This window comes from Mesocricetus auratus, unplaced genomic scaffold, assembly GCF_017639785.1.
Source record: "Mesocricetus auratus isolate SY011 unplaced genomic scaffold, BCM_Maur_2.0 Super-Scaffold_100020, whole genome shotgun sequence".
In the NCBI taxonomy this organism is placed as follows: domain Eukaryota; kingdom Metazoa; phylum Chordata; class Mammalia; order Rodentia; family Cricetidae; genus Mesocricetus; species Mesocricetus auratus.
In genome coordinates this window covers 7,579,613-7,602,064 of record NW_024429201.1, presented here as the reverse complement: position 1 = coordinate 7,602,064, position 22,452 = coordinate 7,579,613, and the positions used below count along the sequence as shown (strand labels likewise).

The window sequence follows — 22,452 nt, the reverse complement described above, 5'->3', positions numbered from 1 at the left end:
CCACGAATGAACCCGAGTGATCTGGGGATGCAGTTGCTGCCTCTCAGGCTGGTTTGGATGGTGACAGCAGAAAGGGTAGGGAAAGTAAGATCTTGTGTGAAATGAAGAAATCTTTCACCTGTTCCCCTCTTCTCCATCTACCATTCTCCAGAACGGAGTGTAGGTGTAGGATCCCAGCCCTGAGTCCCCTCGCAGCCTCCTGGAGCCCATAACGCTCACCCTCCCCGCTACCCCTTTCTTCCCCCCATCTCAAGTTGGTTCACAGAACTTCTTCCAGATCTAAGAAACTAATTGTGAAATACCTTTGTGATTATAGTTTAAACATTTAATTAGAAGCTGGGAATTAAGCCTCCAAATACCACAAAATGAAAGCCTGAGATTCTCCCAGCAGAAAGCCCGACTCTCCACGAATGTGGACTGAGTCAAGCATCTCTTTTCTGCTCTCACCTCCTGCACCCCAGCCCTTGTCTTTCATGTTGGAGCTATCCACTTTCCACACCTGGATTTAGAAAACTGCTGAGATCTCATTTTGCCTCGTTCCACTGTTGTCCATCCAGAGTGAGGCCACAAGGAGTGGCTGACCTGTGGGGTGGCAGGAAAAGGGCATGTTTGTTGAGTGAGGGGACTTCACACATCAGTTAACAACTCGTTTCTACACACGGGAACAGGCTGCAAACACGATCAGTTAAAGCCACGGAAGAAACATCTTGCTCTTGTGATGCGGTTATGAGGGTTTCTGGGCCGAGCGACAGTGAAAAATGTGGCTCATTTCCTTTTATGGACTGAGATAAAACGGTTGTCATTTTCTTGCTGTTCCCTAGCTCTGGGACCCTGTGAAAGAATGTTTCCCTTCTTGCTTTTGCTGGGAAGCAGATTTTTGTCCGGATAGCATGTGTTGAGAATATTTGGACACTAGAAGAGTATACCCATAGCCTGCTGCCTCTGGTCAAGGTCAATCTCATCCTCTCCTGGCTCTCACCGTTAGAGGAAACTATGACACTTCTCAGGTTCCCTTTCTCTTTGTACTGACCTGCATTTCTGTTTGTCTCCTATATCATGTCAAAAGCATGTGAAGTCTGAAAAGATGGCTCAGTCCATAAAGTGCTGAATGTGCGCGACCCTGGGACCTGAGTTTGATCTCGGACTCGTTTAAATCCTGTGTATGGCAGTGCCTATTGGCAATTTTGGCACTGGGGAAGTGAGTAGAGCAATGGGAACGGGAGGATCCCTGGGCATTGGCAACCAGTCGGTCTAGCCAAATATGTGAGATCCAGGTTTAGTGGGAGACCCTGTTGAGAAGGTAAGGTTGAAGGAGACTGAAGAATACATCTAATGTTGACCTCTGGTCTCCTTATGTATATGTACACACACACAGTCTCTCTCTCTCTCTCTCTCTCTCTCTCTCTCTCTCTCTCTCTCTCTCTCTCTCTCTCTCTCTCACACACACACACACACACACACACACACACACACGAAGTTCTGCATGATAATGGACTGTCATTCACATCTTTGTATTGCCCCAGTCTGCTCTATTCTGTATGGCAGGCACTTGATACACGTCAAGCTCAATTCTGGAAGGCCACACACAGAGAACAACTAAGGAGCTGCAATGGCTGTCCTTGGAGCAGGGACTGCTGTTGACCCACTTGTGTTCTCTTGGCCACCCACAGGGTTCAAACATAGACTGAGCAAGCCCTGCTTCTCTGCCTGAGGAGATTCCTGACCATTGGTGTGAGCTGGGACTATCAGTGAGAACAGGAGTTAATGTCACCTGTGCTCCTTAAAAGATGGGAACATGAGGGAGGAGGAGAAGGAAGCAGCCTTCTGTGGCTAAGCTCATGAATTGTATGGAGTGAAGCATGGCTATCCGCTGGGCGGTAGGGACAGTTCCTCTAGGGAAAGCCCAAAGCAAATAAGTCAAAGGGCAAGCCTCCAAGAGCACAGGAGGGAACTTGATGAGGACAAGGCCCATCAACATCATAGACAATCCAGACAAATCAAAGGAGACTGAGAAATGGAGGAAAGTGTATTTGGGCCGCAGCCTTGAAGACCTTCAGTGGAGGGGAAGAAGGTCCCAACCACCAGGCATTGAGAGTGAGAGCCTGGCTGCAGGGGGCACATCCTAGAGGCCAGTCAGGGCCAGGGATGAGGTGAGCCTCTACTACCAACGTAGCCCATAAGGAATGCAATGCCGGGCTTGGACCTAAGCCCCAGGGATTTAGGACTTATCTACTCTTTGTGTTAAACTCTTAGTAAAACCATGTGTGTGCACACCTGTGATGAGGCCCCACAGGTGCAGCTTGTCCCGCCGACACAGACTGGAACACCAGTAAACCCATTCCTTCCCTTTCCATGTAACTAACACAGGTTCTAGTATACCCTCAGCCTCAACCATGGTGGCTGGGTGTGACAAACTCCTAGAGTGAGGGGGCCTGTGACAGTGAGAGGGACAGAGGCCAGCATAGTTATTCTTGGACTTCACTGGTTCCAGATCCACTGCTGGGATCACCTTCGTGGCATTCTGCATTTGGTGACTTAACAGAAGCGCAATTAATGCATGAATTTGAAAATTAACCATTCTTTCCCATGGGTTTGACAATTTGGTAACTTGCAGGCAGGTTCCATTTGGAAAGAGAGCCCAGGGCCTACACAGAAGAAAGCAAAGCCAACTGGTGTCATCTACTGACTTATGTGCGGGAGTGGATGGGAGGTTCTGGGAGACCCAGGTCTGAGTAAGTCCTGTTAGCAATTGCCTATTTCTTATCTGTAGGACAAGGAGAGCCCAAAGGAGTGCGCCATTGCTAGTTTTGGAGTTCCAGTGACACTTCTCACCAGTGCTACAGTTTTGGTGTCTAGTGACACTGCTGGCAATTGCTATGGTGTTGCTATCTGACATTTCTTGCCATTGCTACAGTTTTGGGGCTCTGGTGATGCTGCTTGCCATTGCTACGGTTTTGGTGATCTAGTGACACTTCTTGGGTGATGAGGCTACATTGCCTGCTGGGAGGAGTCTGTCTATGCAGCAAGTTCAGCAGATAGAGTGTGTGTTCAGGGTGCCAGGCTGACCTCTGTAGAGACCAAATGGGAGAGTTGGAAGCCCTTGCCATCAACCCTGCTTGAGGTCTGACTCCAACACATGTGTGCACTTTTCCTTTTTTCTCAATTGAGTTTTCCCCTGTAGTCCCCACCCCCAAATATTCACCTTTGTTCAAGACGAAATCGGTTGCTTTGGTTTCTGGAGAATTTTCCCTCTTAAGATTGACTTACAAGCCTCACGCTGCAGAGAGCAGCTGTAAAGAAGAGGGCTCGAGGCAGGAGAGTGAGTGTGTGTGTCCGCCATGTGTTTGACTCGAGCCATCCTCAGCTTTCCATGCCATGGAGGCTTTCTCAGTGCTGTTAAATTCCAGTACTCGGACTTAGTTCTGTCCTTCCTAATAGTCTTTTCACACACGGACTTGAGCTTCTCTGTTGGCCTCCGCAGGGCAGACAGACTTCTCATAGACCCTGCTTTTGTTTGTTTGTGTGTGTGTGTGTGTGTGTGTGTGTGTGTGTGTGTGTGTGTGTATGTGTGTATGTGTGTGTGTGTGTGTGTGTGAAGCACACATGTGTCAGGGTGCACGAACCCATGTGAGCACAGAGGCCAGAAGAGGATATCCCGTGGCTTGCTCTGTTTGTGTCTGCTTTAATCTTTTGAGACAGTCTCTCAGTGCACCTGGAGCTAGGTTGGCAGCCATCAAGCCCCAGTGATCCTCCTGCCACTATAGAAGGCCACAGTGCTGGAATCACAGGCACTATGGGTTGTGGGGATTTGAACTTTGGTCCTCATGTCTATGCAGACAACACTCTTTCACACTGAACTCTTTTCCCCAGACCCCTACTGGGTCGAGTCTGGAGCTGATTTCTCAAAGTAAAAGTCCATATCACATAGCAGGGGAACTCGTCTCTGGACCACTAAGCTGTCAACCAGACTGTTGTTCCAGGTCTCCAGCCCAGTTCCCTGACTGTGGAGGGTGCCTGAATGAACAGGTGTGACTGCTTGTTTTGGCTGTGATGGATCCTGTTTTGTTGTGATAATCATGGTGGCGGTGGAGATGGAGGTGGTCAATTCATGAATCAATGTGAGTGTGCCCTGAGAGATTAGGAAAACATAGAGGAAAGAATTTAAGATACCTCTTAAAGGATTAAAAAAAAAAGAATGCCATCATCTTACCTTCCTTAGAAAACAATGCAGAGGAGGCTGCCACGTGTTTAGGGCTGCCACGCTCTCTGCATGAGGTGGAATCTGTCAGTGAATGCTTCTTCTATTCAAGTTTTACACCCTTGAAGTTGGCTAGAGACGCAAGCCCAAGTTCAAAGTTCTAGAGCCTTGCAGTTAAGTACTGATTCTTTTTTGGGGGGAGGTAGGTTGGGTAAAACATAGTCATTGTGAAAGCTCCTAAGAAGAAATTGTCTGGTGTGGATAGCTCACTGGGTAGAGGTGCATGCCACCAAGCTTGATACCCCAGAACCCACAGGGTAGAAAGAGAATTGACTCCAGCAAGTTATACTCTGTCTTCCATACATGTGGCCACGGCATACACACACACGCACACACACACACACACACACACACACACACGTTTATAAAATTTGAAAAGAAATGCTCAGAGAGGAGGGATAAAAGATCCTCTTACAGTTGCTGTCTATGGTAAAATCACTACAAGATTTACCTACTAGCATTACATAAGACACACCGACTAATCATAACTGCTAACATGTATAACTGCACCCTGTTGTGGTGATGTGTGCTGCCAATCCCAGCACCCACTAGGCTGAGACTGGCAGAGCATGAGTTTAAACTCAGTCTGGATTACACATGAAGACCCTGTCTTAACCCCTCCCAACTATCCCTCAAAAAACAAAACAAAACCCAAATATGATCTCAGACCAGTTTTCCCACCCGCAGTGATAGCAGCTGCTTTAGTCCTCCCAACCCCCATGGGATGGTGGGAAAGTCCATGTCAACATTATGCTTTGGGTACCAGGCCCACACACATGCTTAGAACACACCCCGCCTTGTGAGGAAAGCCAGTCTGCTTTTCTTCTGTGCTAAGTTTTAGGGGATTTAGGAGACAGTTTCTGGGTGGGGTTACTGTTTATGCAGCAGGTGGCATTGCTGGTAGTGATCTAGCGGCTCTCCCTGGGAACCATAATTACCCTAATATTCATATTTGCACAATGATTTGCGATTTAGAAAGATATTGTGCATGTTCAATTTTATTTAATTCTCACAGCAGTCCCGTGAGATCAGTGAGAGGCCAGAGAGGATTCTTAGCCCTAATTTATAGAGGCAGGAAGTGGAGGCAAGCCCCGAATCCTCATGACTCTCCTAATTAGTCTTAGTACCATTCAAGGTCTTTTGGAAGAATCCACTGTGAACTCATTAGTGGGAAGAGCTTGTGTTGGGTATCCCAAGGCCCCTTCCTCCCTGCCCCCGAAGCTTCTAGTATGATGTCTGGCACACATCAGACAATGATTTAGGATTGTTCAATGAAATGAAAACAATCCCTTGGCTGGGAAGATGGCTCGTCTGATAAAGTGCTGCCGTTTGGGCATGAGTACCCGAGTTGGATCCCTAGAACCTATGTCAAAAAGGCCAGGTGTGGTGCGGAGCAGTTGTAATCCCACTGCAGGGGAGGTAGGGGTGGGCAAATCTTTGGGACTCACTGGCTAACCAGCCTAGGCTGCTTGGTGAGCTTCAGTCCACTGAGAGTCTATCTTAAAAAGAAAAAGTAAGTAGTGCTTGAGGAAAAGAATTCATGGCTGTCTTTCACCTCCACACATATACAAAATGTATGTGTACTGGCACATGTGTGCATGTGTGTGCATGTGCACACATGAGTGAAATCCCCCTGTGGGGGAAATGAAGAGAAGCTCACCTCCTTATTTCCAATTTAAATTCATCCTGCTTTGTTCTCACCTCAATCCTATGTAGAATTCTACCCACATACCTTTTAGGATGCAAGGCTTATTCCCAACAGTTCCTCCATTCCTGGGTGGGCAGTAGCCTGGAAGCTGACACCACTGAATTTGAAAGCCTGTTCACTTAGTTGGAGCCTGTCAGTCTCGTGACAACTTTGAGAAGTCCTGTGGATGGTTTGGACTTTGTGACTACTCCAGAGAGAAGCTGAACAGAGATTTAATAACCCTTCGGTGAGGGTCATAAAACTGAGGGGGCAGGCTACAGAGGTAAGTCAGACAGTTGTCTTCAATTCAGGACTCAGGGGGAAATGCTCCTCTTGTTCCCATCTCCTGGGAGCATCCCTACAAGAGGACATTTACGATAGACTAAAATAAGCACTCTCTCCAACCATGGTTGCTCAGTTTAAGAGATCTGTGTAGGCCCAAGCAGGTGGCATTTGATGGCTTTTGTACCGTGTGAATTTTAGTTTCTCTTGAAGGTCAACAGGCAAGATGCCGAAATTGTCTCTGGATGCTCGTTGACCTGAGCCACCCAACGAGTATTCAGCAAGCACAAAATCTATTTCGGTTCAGTCCCCGCTCCCACCCTGCCCTGTCAGCAGGGAAGAAAGGGGACAATTATTTGGTGATAATTACTCTGACGGCAGTAGTCTCTGGCAGCTGCTAGAGAGGAGTGGTAATTGCCTCCCACCACCCCCTAACCTTTTCCAGTGGAGCTCTGAAAACGCTCTAAGAGGGGCCGAAATAACTCTCTTGTCCACTTCCATCACTCAGGCTTTAATTAAACACAATTCATACCACTTCAGAAACTTGAGATGATGCACGGTAAGTAGGGTTGTAAATGGGGGGCAGGGCTGTACAAATGTCACATGGTGTACATTGCTCAGTTCCCCTTATCAGAGCTAGGAGTCTTTCAAGTTGCTGCCCTGGTAGCATATGCTTTCTTCTTGGGGCGGGCTGGGGTTGGGGGTGGGGGTAGTGGTGGTGTCAGGGTGCCACTGGAGAAAAAGCAGATTTTCTTCTGTGAGTTTTGAGAGAGGACTTTGGACTGGAAGATATGTGTGTGAATATGGAAAGTAAAATATAGAAAATGACGAATGGTGTCGTCTTATGACTTAGTCTCTCTCACTGCATGGAAATGAACTCTATAGAAAGAATGCACTACAGGCCTCACTGCATGGAAATGAACTCTATGGAAAGAATGCACTACAGGCCTCACTGCATGGAAATGAACTCTATAGAAAGAATGCACTACAGGCCTCACTGCATGGAAATGAACTCTATGGAAAGAATGCACTACAGGCCTCACTGCATGGAAATGAACTCTATGGAAAGAATGCACTACAGGCCTCACTGCATGGAAATGAACTCTATAGAAAGAATGCACTACAGGCCTCACTGCATGGAAATGAACTCTATAGAAAGAATGCACTACAGGCCTCACTGCATGGAAATGAACTCTATAGAAAGAATGCACTATAGGCCTCACTGCATGGAAATGAACTCTATAGAAAGAATGCACTACAGGCCTCACTGCATGGAAATGAACTCTATAGAAAGAATGCACTACAGGCCTCACTGCATGGAAATGAACTCTATAGAAAGAATGCACTACAGGCCTCACTGCATGGAAATGAACTCTATGGAAAGAATGCACTACAGGCCTCACTGCATGGAAATGAACTCTATGGAAAGAATGCACTACAGGCCTCACTGCATGGAAATGAACTCTATGGAAAGAATGCACTACAGGCCTCACTGCATGGAAATGAACTCTATGGAAAGAATGCACTACAGGCCTCACTGCATGGAAATGAACTCTATGGAAAGAATGCACTACAGGCCTCACTGCATGGAAATGAACTCTATGGAAAGAATGCACTACAGGCGTTCTAAAAAGGTTTTTGTTTTTTGCTTGTTTTTGTCTTTAACCACAGCGTTCTGTGGTTCTCTTCACAGTAGGATTTGTAGAAAGACGTGCATTTGGTTGAACAGTGCGATCTTTCTGGCTGTTCCCTGAGAGGCAGGGAACAATGGGGGCAAACAAAGACAGCTCGAGGAAGATTGCTGGCCACATAGATGGAGTTGGTTCACCTTCACATTATAAATAACCATGCCTATTCTTATCCATTACACACAGATACTGGATGCATTAAAATAAAAAAAAAAGTCTGATAAAAATGTTCTAGTATGGAAGCTTTTCTATCCATTTTAAACCGGTCCATTAAACACCCTAATCATAGACTGTCAGAGTGTTGAGAAACTCAAAAGGCCTTAGGAGCCCAGCCAAATGTATCTCGTGGAAGCCCGAGACCAGAATGTCATTGGTAACCCCTCTTCCTGTTTCCCCATCCCCACCGCAAGCCTGTGATTCCACGCGTCATGCTGGTTGTGATTGCTGGGGTGTTGTGAAATTCTACTCCCTTTCCTCTCCTGTTTATGGGTATTGCATAACCAGTTATCACTGACTCTCCAGCACTCCCCTGCTGTGATGCTGCTGTGGAGTGAGGGTCAATGAGAATGGCCATAAAGAAAGAGGAGAGGACCAGGATGAGCTTACCACCCCACAGGCCTTGTGAGGCTGAGACACAATAGTAGATTGTAGAGGTCACATGTCCTTCTGGGTACTCTTCATGAGAACGCTTTGTTCCTGCCTGGAGTTCACCTCTGGGTTGTGACTATCAACTTATCTGAATAGGAATGTTTCAGGAGTCCACCGTGCTGCATGACACTATTCCTGGGGAGACGCAAACAAACATCTACTCACCCCAGATAGGGAACTAATGACAGGCCATATAGTAAGGATACCCCCAAAGTCCAACTTGGCGAACCAGTGAGTTTATCAGGGTTAGTTAAAAAAGTGTGAGTCAGGGGTTACTTTCAGGAACAAGAATAATTCAAAGACAGATGCTTCACCAAGAGCCTACCCCAGCATGCGTGTCAGCTTCACAACTGGCAGGCAGCTTGACAGGTCAGAGAATCTCTCTTCTAGGCAGCTCAGCTGCTTTGGGCCTCTTCAAGGAAGCTTGGTTGGTCTCTCAGTCTTTTTCATGTAATTCGGCTAGTCTAAGAGTGCCTCTCCACAGTATTCATTACTTATATAAGCTAGGGCGGGGTGAGGGGGTTAGTGCATCTGGTCCGTTTCAGGACTTCCTAAAATTTCTGAGTTGTTTATTTCCTGAGTTTTCAGGACCCTCCTTTAGAATATAAGGAGCTTCCCTACCCTGTAGAAGGAATGTTTCACCTACCTATAGAACATCCTGGATATGAAGTGCTGCTCTCTAAGTTGGAACATTTTATTTCAAAGGAAGTTAGTACACAACATTGAACCAAGGTACCCTTTTCTTTCCCTTCCTTGTGAGCAATGTTACAGATCAGTGCTGTTTCTTTCTACTTATTCCTGTGGATATGATAGAATGTACAGCCTTCCTGCCATGACTACCCCAAACCTGGTACAGTAATAGCCCTTTTGGTTTCCAAGGTTATAAAATAGCTCTTCTTAGCAGATCATGACTATATTGATATTCAGCAGGCCATCTGGTTAGAATGCTGATTCTGGTTTCATTGGTTGGGGTGTGGCCTGTGACTCTCCCTTCCTAAAGTTTCTGGATATATTCATGCGCCACCATGCTCAGATGCTACTGAGTAGGTCCCCAGCAGGGAAATGTGGGCATCTGGGACTAGTGTAGCATCCTTTGACAGCTAGTCCTCATTTACAGACATGGAAATCACACCTTGTTTTGCTGGGCCCATTAAACAGCATGTAACCCCCATCCTTAAAAGGTCACAACAATAAACCAAAGTAAGACTCTATCCAAGTGCAGCCTGGGGGATCAATACATTTCTTGGGCTTAGTTACAGAGCATAGGTGACCCAAAAGTTGCCACACTGGAAACTCTTCACTCAGCATAGATGAGAGCTTCTTGACAGCTGCATGGACAGAATTCTTTCCAGTTAGTCTTCTATCTCTAATCCTAGCACTCCTGAGAGAGGGACATGCAATTAAAGTGAGATTGTACACAAAGGCAGCAGAGACAGGAGGGAGGATCTTGAATCTTGGCTGAGAGTTCAGTGACCCTACCCATGGACTCTTTCTTAGAAGGAACATCAGTAGTTGGCAGTCCTGCTCATAAGGGTTTTCAGGCAGACACAGCTCATCTGGTGGAATGGTACTATAGACCAGGCTCTACAACTCACCTTCAAATAATTGAGAAAACCGAAGATAGCTGTTCAATTTTAATTTTTTGACTATATGAAATGCAGTTATTTTAGAACATATTTTAGGCAAGATCTTATTGTACACTTTTATGGGTTGGTGCATTCAGACGTTAAGACGTGCCATTTCTTAACATGAATCATCTTCACCTTGTTAATATATTGAGTACAAGGGTCATCAGTCCACAGCATGGGCTATCTTACCTGGGAAATGCTCATAGACTCGATGATTAACAATAATGTTCTTTTGGTACTGAGAGTGAGTCCACCAAATTAGATCTGTGGTAGTCATCGTTTCACACTGTGTGTGAGGGTGTTCAGCCAGTCCTCTCAGCATCTGGTTACCCCTGGCTATATGGTACCATCACTATCTTCTCTTTTTAAAGGGATGGGTATGTTTCATATAATTGTCCTTTTTGTTTCTTCCCAAATCCTGAGTCTGTATCCTTACGAGAAGCAGTAGAATTGACTTCTACCAACTTCATGTTAATAGAAGAAAGCAAGCTCATCTGCGTCCTGTGATTTACAGTAACTGTGGGGTAAGGCTACGTTGTCGCTGTGGCTAGAGTGAGACAGGATGTAGGCTGTTATTTCTACACGTGAAAAGCTAGAAGTGTGGACACCTTAGGCTAGTAGTCTGAGGAAGGTGAGCCCCGGGCTGTTACCATTATAAGTGGCCCTTGGGATGAGACTTTATGGTCTTGAGTGGTTGGAGATCTTGTCTTCAATGGGAAGCCTTGGTGATCCTCACGCCCCACCTAAAGAGCCTTTCTTACAATGGCTCCTGTGACTGGCTACACAGCCCCACCATCCAAGAAGGACCGCACTGAAAAAAGGCAAAGTGAAATGGTAGCTACCCTGCAGGACTAAGTGGCAAAACCAAGATTTCAACTGAAGTCGGTATGGCTCTAAATCCTTTGAAATCCAGCCCTGAAAAACAGAGCATTGTGGGAATTATTAAGACCTGTTGTAAACCAAGGTAGGCAACAGGGCGGCAAGCTGACTCAGAGTCTGACACCAACATTGGATCCTGTTAGTTTAGACTACTTTAAAATCCACATTTGATGGACACACATGCCAGCAGTTGAGAGGCTTGTGTCTTCAGTATGTTAATTAAGTGTCCTTTGGAGTTCCTTTGGTACTATGTGGAACTGGATTTCTGACTGCTGCCTGGTCTGTGACTAGTTAACATGATACCTCCCAGGTGGGCATGGAGCCAACGATCACATTGATGGTATGATGCTTGATGCTGGAGGCCAGAAGATCCCCACAGGATGTCTTGGAGGAGATTGTAGAAGTCAGATCAGCTTCCTTGTAGCCAAACCACAAATTGCTAAGGTTTCCTTGAAGTCCTAGAATTCCAAAGAGTATCGGCCCACCCAGTAGAAGAATGCTGAGCTCGGCAAAAACTCTACAGGGAGACACCTAAGCCATCAAAGGGAATTCTGGCATGACTTGAACTACTTTAGTCTTCATGTGGAGAACGAGAATGTACAGGTACAAGTGTCTACACGGTTAGGAGTGTGGTTTCCTGCGTCTTGGGTAGCGCTTGAGATTCTCCGAGTGAGGAGAGCTCCCAGCTGATAGTGAGGCCCCTGGCCCATGGACTGCTCCGAGTAGAATAGATCTTCACTGTTGTATCTCCCTCCATCTTTATCACTCCTCTTCTGCAAGCTCCTTGGTGAGTCACTTTGTGATGATTGTATTTAGGGAAGCAGGACAGACAGGGAGAGGGGCAGTGCAGAATCTTCTGAGGGACGGTTTGTGATCAGAAAAACTCTGGATGGAAAGCCTCAGGGTTTCTTTATTTCACTACTTTTTAGTTAGCTTTTAATTGGCTAATATGTGTGGTGATGTTCATATGGGAACCTAAAGAATAAAATGTTTGGAAGGCTGTCTGGAGAGCATGGTGTTCACTGAGGCAGGCTGTTTCATACATGACATAGGGAGTCACTGGAGAGAAAGAGGGGTAAATGTGAAATAGTTCTCACTCTACACGATCAGAGTCATTCTGAAATAAACTGATTTTTAGAGAAGAAGCTGAGTGGAGGGATGGATTGATTAACTGGGGCTTCCTACAGGTAGAGATGCTGACCGCGTAGTTTTGGAGGCAGAGTGTTGTTTAAGTGGATGAGGAAACGGTAAGAGGACAGACACGGTGAGACCAGCAGGGCAGGGGGCAGGAGCCACTTAGAAGGTGCTGGCATGTGGGAAGCAGTTTGTCACAGGGCTTAGTCATAAGGCCGAAAGGGGCAGGGTGACAAGAAACTGAAGAAGTCAGAGCCGCGTAATTTCTAAGAGATGGTGACCAATTATTGCTTCTAGATATCTGGGGTCCAGACTTGGGTTTCCTCAGGCTACTTCTGCAGCTGAGTTGTGGGTCCACAACCTGGACTGTACCTACTAGAAGTGGTTCCCCTGAACTCTGAAGCAGAGCAAAAGCAGATGCTGGACAGGCAGGCAGGAGAGCAGTGGTGCTCAGTTTGGTTTCCAGGGCAACAGGGACTGCGGGTCCATGGCAAGCACCCAGTGTCCAGTGCTGACTGTGCACATTTGCTGGCGGCTGGGTCAGTGCCCAGGAGAGATGGCGGCAGTATCTTCCCTGGCCCAGCTCAGTTCTGATTTGAGGCTTTGTCCTGGTGGAGCCGCTAATCCTGGCTCTGCACCATCCTAGACTCTCCAAACTGAAAATGCTTTTTATAATTTCCCTTTCTTAAAAAAAAGTGGAGGCTTCTGTTCTTTGTAGCTTAGGACCTGACAGGCATAGAGAATGAACGAGAGTGCTTGCGGCTCATCTTAAGAGAGCCACAAAAAATGTTTGTAATCCTCAGGGTGAATGATACAGTTCATGAAGGAAGAAAGTCTGCACAGTCAGGGTAAGGTCAAAGACACTGAGCTCAGGTGACACGGGAAGTAAAAATTTAATGTCATGGAGTGAACTCCCAGAAACCACTAGGTAGCTGCTGTTGTCTGCATCTCTGACACTTACCTTGTGATAAAACAATGTGCTACACAATGGCATTTCAATCAGCAACAAGCTGAATATATTGGAAGGTGTGTGTGTGTGTGTGTAGTAGGCTATTCCATTTAGACTGAACCCAGGGTCTCCTGTGTGCTAGGCAAGCACTCTTCCACTGAGCCTTGCACCTATATCCCCAGCTGGATTTGAATAAGTATATGCTATGAGGCACCCACAGTGACAAAGATCACCTACCGGTACATTTCTCAGAGTCTCTCCCAGTCGGTAAGCAATGTGTGGCTGCCGTCTTTTTCTTCTTCTTCTTCTCCTCCTCCTCCTCCTCCTCCTCCTCCTCCTCCTCCTCCTCCTCCTCCCCCTCCTCCTCCTTCTCCTCCTCCTTCTTCTTCTGATCAATTGTACATGTCATAAATATTAGAACTAGAATTCTGTGCTAGAACTGACTCCAATTATTGCTCCATCAGGCTGTTGTCTCAGTGGTTTGGTCTACAGGTCTCTGTGGAACACATGATAATGGTCGTGAGTGACAACTGCCTTTGTGGTGGTTAAGATCTTCTGTCAGAGGTACAAGTTACTAAATTAAGAGCTATGAGATGGGGATTTGTGGGATTTAAGAACTGCCAAGGCCCTCTGTGTGCAGAGGGCAGATGCCTTCTCCTCTGGGGATGCCTGTTCTGGGGAAGTTCCAGAGGGGGCCAGGGGGCCACCAGGTTGGATAGGGAAAGGGAGAGAGCTGTTTAAGTTGGGAGAATCAAGTACAGGAAGGCACATTAAGCTCAGGTTGCCTCCTCAGAATCCTTTCAGTGTGGTAACTTGGCATTGTGGCCATCTGCTCTATTAACTCCAAATGAAAAATGACGCAAAGACAAAGTTCAGAGTTCTAAAATCATGGTGGAAACAGACGGCTGATGTGTGTTTAGGGAACAGACGGTCCTGGGGCCACCCATCTGCTTAGGACCAGTCTTTCTCTGTGTTGGGAAATAATTCCTCCTGGCTTCTGCATGGAGACTGAGGGGGAGAGCTAACCAAGAGTCGTCTCCAGCTGGGATGGCAGGTGGACCGCCAGGCAGTGAGGGCAAAGAGGACGGTTCAACACACGACCCCCACTACTCTTTTTCACATGGCCTTCTGTCGGCCAATCCATGCTCCTGGATTTTGTGTCCCAGGACACTGTCTTTTTCTTTCTTGGTCCCTTTGGAGATTTTCCTTGCCAAGGAAAAAGCACCAGAAAGATGTTGAAAATGTTATTCCTACTTCTGTAGCAAAAATCAAGGTTAAGGTAAAGACATTAATGGGCTTTTTAGAGTTTGGACTTTTTTGCTTTTTTCCCCCAGAAAGGGTCTCATGTAACTCAGATTAGCCTCAAACTCACCATGTAGCTGAGGACAACCTTGAACTTCTGGTCCTCCTGCCTCTACCTCTTGATTACTGGGATCATAGGCAAGAAACATACCATGCCCAGGTTATATGGTGCTAGGAACTGAATCTAGCCAAGATTTTGTGCATACCAGGCAACTGTTCTACCAAGGGGACTACATCCCCTTCCCCCAAATGGATCTTTCAAAAAGCAAAAGGTTTTGATCTCTGTCTTATCAAATCCCACATGACTGCAAAGGCCAAGCTTTCGAGTCCCTCTGATAAGTCTGTTTGTGCGAAGCAGGTACTTTGTGAACATGTTTGTAAACTGGGACACCTGAAGATCAGTTTGTAGCTAAAGATCCGCTTTGCATCTATTGGTGTCTATCATCATGTTTGTTTTGTATTTAGAATGCTATTGTTAGAGCCAACAATACATTATTGAAACACTGGGAGAAGAACCAAAAAAAACAAAAAACAAAAAACAAAACAAAAAAACAGTCAGGACACGGTGACTTAAATACTGAACTGTGTCTCTCTTCCTCAAAACGTATGGTTGATGTCCCCAAACCCTGCACCTCCACATATGACTATATTTGGACAAAGGGTCTGTAAAGCGGTAATTATCATTAGATGAGGTCACTAGGGAGGCCCCGAGTCTAAAGTGAGCAGCGTCCTTTTCAGATAAGGATGTGACTGGCGTGTGACTCAGTTGGTCGAGCGCTTGCCCTGCACGCACAAAACCCTGGTTCAGAACAGCATAAACAGGGCATGTTGGTACACGCCTGCAACCCTGGAGGTGGAGGCAGAGGCGGGGGCATCACAAGTTCACAGTCGTCCTTGTCTACTAGTGGATTTGAGGCCAACCTAGAATATAGGAGACAGTGCCCCCAAAGAAGGTTAGACCGTGATGGCGAATTGACCAGGCTCTGAGGGCCTTTTCTGCGCAGTGAGAGAGTGGTCAGGCTGAGTTTCGAGACGATGGAAAAGGGAAGAGACCAGGATGCTGCCGTTGGTTAGGGAGCCGGGCTGTGGTGTGAAGGGGCTTTCTGCAGCAGCTGTTGCTTCTGTTTCCGTGGTAACCAGCAGAGAAATAGACGCACCCAGTGCAGGTGCACAAGAGTTGAGCACAGGGCTGGTTTCCTCCACATAGCCCTGGCCAGCCAGAGTTGGCGACCTCAGGCTCCTCCCAGGATGCAAGCTGAAAGTTTCAATGTGTGGACGCGGACGTGTGGAAACTTTGAATTCCAGGGGCTGCGATTACAAGAGCTGTGGCAGTGCCCGGCTTAGAAGGACCTCCAGGGTCTGCCGCCTGGCCCCGTTCAGTGTTCCTGCCTCTGGTAACTACATCACTAACTCTACTGAGAAAACTCATTGCTGGGCCAGATCTGGGACTCACAACTCCCCATCACAGCTCTGGAGAGAAGCTGGGGATACCAGTGAATATCTCAGGGTTCCCCCATCTTGCTGCCGGTCCTTACCAAGCAACTCGGCTAAGCATACACCCAGGCTCTCCCTCTCCAAGAGCCCCGCCTCTGCAGACATGGGCTCAGAACTCAGTGCCCGCCCCATCACTTTCCTACATGCCTTTGTCTCACTCCTTCTGCAGTCAAGACTGACCATATCCAGTAAGCCCCACCCCAGGACACTTGCATGTGCCTATTTCTCTGCCTGGGATGTTCTACCTCTCTGTCTTTAGCGTTTTTGTCTCAGTCACCTCAGCTATCTGTCCCTTTTGTGGGGGGTTTTCCTGACCGGCTGTGAGAAATGTCATTCCTAATCTCCGTCACTTCCTAGTTCCCTGCTTACTTTACTTCATGTCTCACATCAGGATTTGTGTATTCATATCAAAATGTCAGCCTCGGGGGGCAGGGAATTTGGTTTCTTCCTCTTAAAGTGCCAGTGTCTAAAATTGCTATAATAGTGACTGCTCAATGGATGTAAGTTGAATACGTGACTGACTGACTAGGATGGGAGAAAGGACATGCACACATACTTAAGTCTACATCAAGTGGATATTTTCATATACTTAGTCATCTTTACATGTGGTTTCTTTAGGACTGTTTCTTGGGAATCTCCTGTTTTTCTTTGCTTCTGGCCAGGAGCCTTTTCTGTGGTACTTCAGCACTGGGGTGCCTGCCTTGGACCTATCCATAAGTGATGACAGAACACTCTAGAGGCATTGACTTGAGCGCAAGCACTGGTATGGGGGTCTGCGGAGGCTTTTCCAGAGGGAGCCTGTCATTGACAGCCTGCTTTTCCTGAGGGCTGTGTTTATATTTATTGAGTGTGGGTGACTGAGCAGGGTGTGGTAGAAACAGTGGCTCTTGATATAGGAAGATGGGAGGGAAGTAATCAAAATAATTATTATTTGCCGGTCCAAAGTTCCTAGCTTCCCACTGAGAGGCAAGGCAGAGGCACCCTGGGAAGGGAAGTACCTTCCGTCAGGACATGCTCACATGGCCTGGCAGCTTCCTGCCAGATGGTGGTTGTCCCCAGTGACACTCTGGGTCCTTTGTCCTGTCTCTGTATTTTTCTTTAAAATACTATAGAGATAAGAGTTGCTTTTGACTAATGTCAGAACACTGTGCAATGGGAGATCATGGAAATGCTGCCAGCAGGCAGAAAGCCCCAGTGTGTGGTAATCTCCTCAGAGGGTTATGAGTCAGTGGGCCACACAGGCCCAATGTGGAGCCCTCTCAGAACACCTGACAGGAGCCATCGACTCTGTGAAATGTAGAAAGAAGCCCCCACCCAATTATGAAGAGGCTGCTAAAAGGAAAGAAAAGGTTTGCACAGCTAACACAACACAGGGTTTGCCAAAACCACCCTGCCCCAATTCTCCTGTCAGCAGAGACACTTTTCTGAAGAGCCAGTGACTCGTGACTTCCTTGCTGGATGGTCCCCACCCCTCCTGCTACACACCCCCATTCCACTCAGGTCCTCTGCCCACAGCACCTATTTTCTGTGTTTCTCTGGAAGGGTACTCCCCATATCAGAAATTCCATTGAGAGCACAACGATCTACCCTCCAGATGGCTGCAAATGTCATATCACTTATTTCACTGTAGGTAGCACTTAGCAGCGACTGACCCTTAAAGGAGGTAGCAGCTCAGGGCTCTGAGGATTGCTCTGTGCAAAGTCGATTCAAGAGTGAGGAAGGGACAAACCCCATCTGATGTCTTTACCGCAGAGATCATTCTACATCCTTCCTAGGGCAGGAAGAGCAGGTGACTGGGACACCGAACACTTGGCAAGCCTGTGGCTTTCCTGCTCTGGCATACTTTACCGGGCTTCTCATGAACAATGACCTTTGCAAAAACACAATGACCTTTGCAGAGATGGCCAAACCTGGCAACCCTTCAGCAAGCTCAGATCCAAAAGAGCTTCTTCTGCTTTCCCCGACAGAACTGAACGATCAGGAAGAAAGGCTTTTAAAAACAGTCACCAAAGACTTTGGCTGAGGTTTAGAGCCCCCCAACCCCCACCTGTGATGACAGCATGAGTAAACAGTGAAAGGATATCAAATTGCAGCTTGCAACCCTAACAGGTGCCCTAGTGGAGATGCTGTGTGCAAGCCTGTGCCTTGAGACAGAAGGACATCCTCTCGGGGTGGGGGTGGGGGGCAGCACTGCTCTGTGTTCCCTGGTCTGAACATTAAGACCTAGGGATTTGGAGGTGAGAGACAGGAAAGGGCCTTTAATGAAGTAAAAATCTTCCTTTGCCCTTCAAAGTTGCTTCTGCTGCACCCGTTGAACTCACTGACTTTCTTGTCTGCCTTACCTTGAAGAAACTTGTGGCTTGAAGCAGTTCCAGGCATAGTTTCTTCCTGTGGAAGACAGTGCACGTGACAATTAGGGCTCAGACAGTCATAGTGTGGCCCCTGCTTCTGCCATTCTCCAGGAGCAACCCTGACAATGGCTTCCCATCTGAAAATTTTAGTTTCTTGGTGTGGGAAAGAGGGCGGGGGGGGGGGCCGGGGGGCAGGGGGAGAGGAGAGACAGAGACAGAGAGGGAGAGAGGGAGAGAGGGAGAGAGAAGTTATGCCACACAGGGTGATAATGCTTCCCTCAAGAGCCATAGCCTAGCTAACATCAACAACAACAAAATATAAACAAAAAGGAAACAAAATCTTCACTTCCAATTGTTGGTCATCAGAATCCAAGAGATACCCCCAAACAATGTAGGCTATTGTCATCGACAAAACTTGACCGTTAGATCCATAGTTGAAAAGCTTGCACATTTTAGGCCCGGGACTTGGAGGGATCAAACTGGAACTGACCTGGAAGCCTGGCCCATGAGAACTAGCTACCACAGTATCTTTCCAAGGATGCTGTGCAAGCTACAGAGGGAGAGAGGTGATAAATGGTCCTGCCCAGCTTTAAGGCCCACAAACCACAGCAATGAGCAGCCCAGCAAGAACCCCAGTGGTGTAATAGTGGTACTTTCCCCCTGGGGTCACAAAGAGCTGTTTAATTGGACTGAAGGCCTGCTCAATGGGAGAATTCATGCCTGGAACTGTAAACCTAGCCAAACACCCATGACTGGAAAGGTCACTGACCCCATAGGAGAACTTACTACTGCCATTTTTGAAAACCAATGTAATTTCTAACTATGTTATAAATACTTTTGCTATATCCACAGGTAGGTGTAGTTCCCAGGCCTCATCAGAGAAACTACTAGAGAGATCTATAGAGAATTCAGAAAATTCAGAGCGTAAGTTACTATGGGTACCCAAGTCTAATTGCCACATACCTAAGGCTCAGGGAACATTGAGAAAGGGGACGGAGCAGTTGTCGGAGCCAGAAGGCAAGTTCTCTGTTGCTAGATAGCATCTGCTAGACATGGCAGGGGAGCTACAGCTGTGGTAGCCTCACCAAGATCTGCACAGGCCTGGAAGCCCCAGTAGTATCTAAAGAAAAACATTTCGGAAATTATGTCCTTGATGCACATCTGGCGGCATCTGGCTGAGAAGTAGTGAATTTGAAGCAGCAGTAGAGGACTCGGTGAGTCAGGGCTCCGGGTTCCTCAATTTTCTCCCAAAGCTGAGTCGTTTGCTGTTGTTATTTTCAACAGTAAGAGTGTTAGTGAAGGCATAATTTACCCCCGTTTAGGATTTAAAGGGGAACCAGCAGGAAAATGTAACCCCGATTATAGATTTAGGCACACAGGGAATGAAGTTGCTCCTTTCTTCATGCCGGTAACCCCAAAATTAAAGCCAATTTTGACTTATTCCGCAGTGAGTTGGCCAGACTCAATGCTGTGTGTTTTGCAAACAGCCTGACGTGCCTGGGTCCAGCTTACTTTCTTGTTTAGTTTCCAACTTCAATGTACTTTTCTTTCCTTATTAGTTAAAGCATTGTAAAACGTAAATATTTTCTAGGAGTACGTTTATGGTCAGAACTCAAAAGGCTTTTATTCTTGCCGGTAAACTATGTGAACCCCGCCTTTCCCTAGAGACAGCTGCTGATAACAGCTTGCATCTCTCTCTAGAGGTGTTCTCTGAGAAGGTGATACCTGTGCGCATGGGTGAGTTCACTGTGCAAATGGCAGTGTGCAATGCAGACTTGTAAGAAGTCTGCGGATGCCCTGGAGTTGGGCGATATATGTGACAAGTGTTCCCAAGTCTGCTCTTTAATGACCCCTAAAATTCAATCCCTTTACTTTAAATGAGGAAGCTGATAATTTAGCTGCTCAAAAAGGCTGAACTAGAATAAGATCAAAGCATGCCTGTCCGTTTTTCTTCTTTGGTGGATCCTAGCGCCTGTCTCCAAAGCCCCACAGTGGGCTTCCTCATGCTCCATAGCCTGCTTCTCCAGATCCTCCACCCCCACGATTTTCTCCACTCCCCTTAGGCTCAGGGGCCTGGGGTTTTGTGCCTGCAGCTTTCTGCCCTTAGAGTACCAGAGCCTCTTTATCTACAGATGGAGAGATCTAGGAGTGTCTGGATTCCTTTCCCCTCCCCTTTCTTCTGCAGTCACTGACTGGAAGACAACAGAAGCCTCGCATCTGGGGCCTAGGCCCAGGCTGAGCCCGGGCTGCCCGAAACCCCACTCCTGTTTCTTTCTTGCGCTCAGCCCCATGTCCCTTGCTCTTATCCCAGATTCTCTGGGCACACTTCCTTAATGTCACAAATTAACAACAAATGAATGAATCCTCATTTTAGGGTCCTACCTCTCAGGAACCAAATGGGACAACAGATATTCAAATACCAGTCCTCTCACAGGGTGCTGTTGGAAAGGGTAACAGCTCTCATCTGAGAGCCTGCTCTCCTGACTAGGTCTCAAGAGTTGCAAAGTCACTGACATGCCATCGCCTTCCCTCCTTCTCCTTACTGTCAAGTTTTTATTAATATGTCATATATACAGGGCCAGCATTTCTGTTATTTACATTCTGTTGGGTAAACAATGCCCACATTGTTCTTGCAGTTTCCCCTTAATGCATTGGGTGAGATGTTCAAAATACACAACAATTCCTTCCCTGGGTCCTTTCTAGTCATCCTGCCCTAGGATAGTATTTGTTTTCTGTGGCTTCCTGGGATAAAAAAGTGTGTGTGTGTGTGTGTGTGTGTGTGTGTGTGTGTGTGTGTAGGTACATGTGTATAGGCGTGTGTGTATTTGTGTGTGTATAGGTTCATGTATATATATGTGTGTGTGTGTATGTGTGTAGGTACATGTGTATAGGTATGTGTGTGTGTTTATGTAGGTATATGTGTATAGGTGCTAGAGTGTGTATGGGATTCTTCTTCAATTGTCCTCAACTTTAATTTCTGAAACAGGGTCTTTCCTGAATCTAGAACCGACTGGCCACACGTCCCAGGGATCTCCTGTACCAACCTCCCCAGTTCTGGAATTACAGAAGCATACATACCACAAAATTTGGCCTTGACATGGGTTCTGGGGATCGAACCTGGGTCCCCCTGCTTTCCCAGCAAACACTTTAGTCACTGAGCCGTCTCCCCAGCTCCGTATACCTGACAGATCATTTTTATTTTTTGAAATGTCACACTCTTGGTAGTGGCTGATAAAGCTGCTCCAGGGAAGACTGGTTTGGGCTAGCTCTGTAGGGGACAGCTGACGCTCCAGCCAGGACCACCTATCCTGAGGTTACCCCCATTGACGACATGAGGAACCTTTGAACTATAACACTCAACTGCTTCATCATGTGGGGCTCCTTCTTTTAAGATGTCAGTTTCTATATGTTGTCATCTGGTCTCTTCTTTAGTTGCCATTTTCTTCTCTAAATCTTTTTGGGTGGTTTTGTTATTGTTTGGCCAGTTTCACCATTTCTTGCCATGACCTCCAGGCCTCTTCTCGTGTTTCTGTGAAAGAATAGTTCACTAACCACTGCAGCCGATGGGGACCTCATGTTCCTAAGGCTATGATTCTATTTTTTATTCCTTTCATCCCCCAATTCTGTCAGCTTGTTTCATCTACCCTCGTCTCGGTATATTTCCCTTAGCACTGTATGTCCACTCTGAATTATAGACTTAGCCGCAATTATGGCTATTTTTCCTTGCTGAAGAGCTGTGTCACCCCCTTCTCTCTTAGTTCTCAGGGATCCCTCTCATGTCTAAACTTCCTGATGGTGTTGGATGTAATTATTTCCATGTCATCCTGGAGCAGCTGGCTCACACGTTTTTTAAATGTAATTATTGTTGTTACATCTTGACTCTGCTGTGTAAAGGCAGGTTGTATGGAAGAGATGGAGATTCTGAGATTCAGTTGTCTTACTGGCAAAGCAGATACAATGTTACTTTTACAGCGATTGACTGAATTAAGGATCCAAAGGGTTTGGTGCTGAGTCTGACATTCAGAAAGTACTTGGTAAATCTCAGTGTTTTCCACCAGTTTTACTCATCTGATGAATATGTTAGCAGTTATATTAAACAGATTTACCCCTCTTCTAGTGTGCTTTCTGTTGCTGGCATAAACAGGACCAAAA

The 22,452-nt window shown here is 46.8% G+C and overlaps 1 long non-coding RNA gene across 1 annotated transcript in view; it reads left to right on the top strand.

Moving 5' to 3' along the window:
* The first annotated feature begins 13,605 nt into the window (after nucleotides 1–13,605).
* Nucleotides 13,606–22,452, top strand: part of LOC121133137 — a 79,026-nt gene continuing 70,179 nt past the window's right edge. Inside the window, exon 1 of the long non-coding RNA XR_005869883.1 lies at nucleotides 13,606–13,717. This is a non-coding gene — a long non-coding RNA (uncharacterized LOC121133137). The remainder of the gene's footprint in view (nucleotides 13,718–22,452) is intronic.